This window comes from Palaemon carinicauda, chromosome 33 (assembly GCF_036898095.1).
Source record: "Palaemon carinicauda isolate YSFRI2023 chromosome 33, ASM3689809v2, whole genome shotgun sequence".
NCBI lineage: Eukaryota > Metazoa > Arthropoda > Malacostraca > Decapoda > Palaemonidae > Palaemon > Palaemon carinicauda.
In genome coordinates, this window is record NC_090757.1 from 32,369,006 (window position 1) to 32,374,005 (window position 5,000).

Sequence of the window (5,000 nt, forward strand, 5' to 3'; positions counted from 1 at the left end):
GAAAATGGTGCGTAGTAAAAAAAAAAATATACTTCTCTATACAAGCAATGACTTTATGCAATACAATTCAAAACAAACATTCCATATGATTGTACACATTCTCAAACAGCTATCGTAAATATTAATCACATCAGAGCAAATATACTTCCAGTATTTTCTCATCACTTAATTTTTATTACCTTCTCTAACAATACATGTTACACGTTTCGCCATGGGCAGGCATGCACATTTACAAGCACAAAGACCCTCAAGTGATTTTTCTCATGTTTTCGTGCATACTCTCTCTCTCTCTCTCTCTCTCTCTCTCTCTCTCTCTCTCTCTCTCTCTCTCTCTCTCTCTCTCTCATGAAGTACGTCTGTTCATGATTTATCCTCCTTTTCCTTTATCCATCATCTCTAATGTAAGCACACTTGGGATAAGCAACACTCTCTCTCTCTCTCTCTCTCTCTCTCTCTCTCTCTCTCTCTCTCTCTCTCTCTCTCTCTCTCTCTCATGAAGTACGTCTGTGCATGATTTATCCTCCTTTTCCTTTATCCATCATCTCTAATGTAAGCACACTTGGGATAAGCAACACCTGTTCCCACCCACGCTCCGTTGTCCCGTCATCAATTTCTTACCTGGTCGGCCGTCGACGTTTATATCGTATCAGCACTTTTGGTCAGGGCCTTGGGTCAGGGCGGACGGCGGAAAACACTTTAGCGTCGTGTTACCGACTGCGACAAACACCAGATAGAAAAGAGAGATGCCTATCGCCTGCCTTGCTTGTCTTTGGAGAGGTTTTGTCATAAGGAACCACGGAATTGAGCAAAACAAACAGTCACCGGCGAAGGAAGGACTCGACGAGCACTGGTTCGTGATTTTGAGAATTTCCAATCAGAGGGTAGTAGAATTATTATTATTATTATTATTATTATTATTATTATTATTATTATTATTATTTTGATTTATGCTTATTTTACCACATTAGAAATTAGGAAGGAATTAGAACCAAGACGATTGTTTTAAATATCTTTATTACTAAAGAAAATTATTGCAATATTGATAATATCAAGACATCCTTACGATCGTTATGTCTCATTAATTAAGAATATGTTTTCACTGTTCTTGATCTTTTATGACTTTTTTTTATTTATGCATTTCGTTATTCATGTTTCCCTTGTACTTTATTGCATAACTTCCACATAAATCTTCTTCACGAGAGATAAAGTTAAAATGATCGTGATGTGAAAAGTTGCTCAAATGAATATTAAGCCAAGAATTGATTTGATTTTTTATATCGATTTGGTTGTGCTGTGGGAAATATTTGAATATTTTTACTGAAAGAGTCTGTTATTCTTTTTTCATTCATTCAAAGCTAATTACCTACCATTAAACAGTAATACTATAGCCATCAAATAACTAAAAATATCTTTATGCGAACAAATGCTGTAAAACGATATGCCTGAGAAATGTCATTATACAATTCTGTTCTTAGCTTAAAGGTTGACATTTAAGAGCCATTCTGGAGGAACCCTGGGTTCTGTTACACGAGAGAGAATAAGCGTGCTGTGAATTTACTCGATGTAACTTTGGCAGGTTGGAAGAGCCAGCCATCTCTAGTCTTGGGTAGTGCCATAGCCTCTGTATCATGGTGTTCCACTGTCTTGGGTTAAGAGTTCTCTCGCTTGAGGGTACACTGAAGCACACTGTTGTATCTAATTTCTCTTAATCTTGTTTTGTTAAAGTATTTATAGTTTATATAGGAATTATCTATTTTAATGTTGTTACTGTTCTTGAAATATTTTATTTTTCCTCGTTTCCTTTCCTCACTAGGCTAATTTCCCTGTTTGGGGCCCCTGGGCTTATAGCATTCTGCTTTTCCAATTAGGAATGTAGCTTAGCAATTAATAAAAGTAATAATAATAATAATGATAATAATAATAATAATAATAATAATAATAATAATAATAATAATAATAATAATAATAATAATCTCTGTCACATGGCGGGGCCCTGGAAGGTTTTCTATTGAGGCATATCACACGATTCACGATCATACTGTTATTGTAATAGGGATATAGAGATGCCTAAGAGATTTTAAGCCGTTTTCGTGGAATTTTAATTGAACACCTAGCTGGCTACCAGTTATTCGTAGAGGGGTTAACGGTTAGATTTGTACAGGAACAATTTTTTATATAGTTTGTTCATCCAATTAAGTATACAGTATTTCGAATTACATGTGGGTATCTACTGAGAAGGGCAGTCTTAATTTGTATCCTGTGGGATTGTTACATCTATTTTTTATGTAAATGCAAAAATAGCAAATGAGATCCTATATTGCAATCCTTTTGTTTATGATATAACTTGACCGTAATTTTGGATTTGAATTTATCCTTTCAGTGCCGTTAAACATATGGCATAACAGTACTTACTATTTTGCCACTATGCAGAGAGAGAGAGAGAGAGAGAGAGAGAGAGAGAGAGAGAGAGAGAGAGAGAGAGAGAGAGAGAGAGAGAGATTATCATCACTCCATGTCTATTATTCCATTTATCCTACAAGTTAGCAGGATAAACAGCATTTTTGTTTCTTCTCTGACTTGACTTTAGTTTCCAACTTTCCATCGAGAGAAAGAGAAAGAGGAAGGCAGGGAGGGGGGAGGCTGGGAAGGAGGTGCATGTTTGAGCCAATTAAGGTAGACAGTGATAGTAGTGGTATGTTAGTAGTAGTCGCAGCAAGATGTTTTTTGGGTGGTCTGGTGCATTAAGTAGCTTAGGGGTTTAATGCTACCCATTTAGCGCTAATGTCCTCTTCTGCACCACTTGTTGCAAAGGGGTTTGGAGAAGCTCGGAAACCATGGTCAAGCTGACGCTCCAAAGATATTTTATGACCTGAGTTGATGTGTGAAACCAGGTCCTTGAATATGTATGTGGCTCTCGGGTTAGTATACTACCTGGATGAGGAATAAAGTTGGTCTTTTGAATGTGAGAGAAGTTTCAGGTTATTTTGTTGCCTGATTTGAGGGTGGAAACCGCGTCTTAAAGTTTCCGTACGGTTTGTGAGAGAAGTTTCGGGTTATTTTGTTACCTGATTTGAGAGTGGAGACCGCGTCTTAAAGTTTCCCGTACGGTTTGTGAGAGAAGTTTTAGGTTATTTTGTTACCTGATTTGAGAGTGGAAACTGAGTCTGAAAGTTTCCGTACGGTTTGTGAGAGAAGTTTCGGGTTATTTTGTTACCTGATTCGAGAGTGGGAACCGCGTCTGAAAGTTTCCGTACGGTTTGTGAGAGAAGTTTCGGGTTATTTTGTTACCTGATTCGAGAGTGGCAACCGCGTCCTAAAGTTTCTGTACGGTTTGTGAGAGAAGTTTCGGGTTATTTTGTTACCTGATTTGAGAGTGGAAACATGATCTGCATACAAGTTGCAGATCATGTTTAAAGGAGAGCGGCGTGACTGGAAAACTATTATCAATTGGATGTTTGGAGGGTCTTTTGTGATCCATTTTGATGTATATATAGAAATTTTATGATATTTAAAACCTTGTCTTCTTCAAAGGGTCTAAATTTTCTAAGCCCTAATGAGGTTTTGCCACTTCGAAAGCTGACCAATTGAGGTGAATGAACATAACCTTTACGGCACAAGAGTCTCAAAATCACATTTCATTCCTAAGACAGGTTTTTTTCTCCCTTTCTTTGTGAACCGAATCAGATATTAAAAGAAGAAAAGTGATACTGAAAAGAAGTTTTACTCGATGCATGGACGAGGCAATTCGAAAACCCATGAAAACGCGAGTTCATTCGCATTACAACTGATTTTAAAGACTTTTCGAAGATGAACAGCACGAAGTCTATCGTACTGACCTGATTTTATACAGGTGCATGCATTGGTCTGGCAGTAAAAAAAAAAAAAAAAAAAAAAAAAAAAAAAAACCGAATAAAAGCGAAAAAGTTAAACAATAGCGTGTCTTGATATTTAATGGACAAATCTGTCGTGATAACTTGGTAAATTTGCTTATTACGATGTGTAGGAATATTGTATACTTTCCAGCACTACCAATAATAAGAATGTTCATTGAACTGGTTAATCGTCCATTTATTTATTTATTTTTATTTATTTTTTTTTTTATTTTTTTTTTACAGATTGGCTCTATCGAGTTCTGAATTTACTGTATGAAAATCTTAAATAATTATATATAGATTTGCGATGAGTATATTGTTGGAAGTTACCTAAACCTGTAAATGGCTTTCGTGTTCAATAGATTGTAATTACTATAATTATCCAAACAAACCCTCGACATATCCATAAAAATAGCTTCTAACTTTGGAATACTTGTCGTTCCAGGTTCATATGTTGAAGTTTAAACGTAATATGAAATTTTTGCCATCGGCAAAGTACTACCTTATTCTAAGGATACATAATATTCCGACCCCGTTAATCACAACATTTAGTTACACCTTCCTATTACGGAAGTCTCCATCTTTGTAATTATTGAGTTTTTTGTATCATTGTCTCAAGACATTGCCAAGACGGAAATTCAAGTAATTTCAAAATAGGAGAGAAAAATAACCTAAGTGGAGTAGGATATGAGAAGAAGAAATAACAGCGGGTTAGCATGATAAATTTGTAAAAAAAAAAAAAAAAAAAAAAAAAAAAAAAAAAAAAAAAAAAAAAAAAAAAAAAAAAAAAAAATTACTTCTCGGTCAGGAATTCGGAAAATTTTATGACTGTGACTGTGTAAGTTATGTGACGAAACTAGTACTTTATTTCTTAAAGAACTGGTGATGTCAATGAGGGAGTACCGAGAATAATAAAAATCAGCCAGCCGTGCAAGGAGGAGGAAATTGATAAACCTTCTCTCTCTCTTAAAATTTGTCTGAATTACTTCCACCTTTCCTCCTTACCAGCTTCTTAGAGAGAGAGAGAGAGAGAGAGAGAGAGAGAGAGAGAGGAGAGAGAGAGAGAGAGAGAGAGAGAGAGAGAGAGAGAGAGGATACCATTACTTGAATACGGAAAATGTAAAGGAT

General features: G+C 35.8%; 1 pseudogene; it reads left to right on the forward strand.

Moving 5' to 3' along the window:
• The window catches only part of LOC137626299 (Kruppel-like factor 3), a 336,171-nt pseudogene that overhangs the window by 161,226 nt on the left and 169,945 nt on the right, over window positions 1-5,000 (forward strand).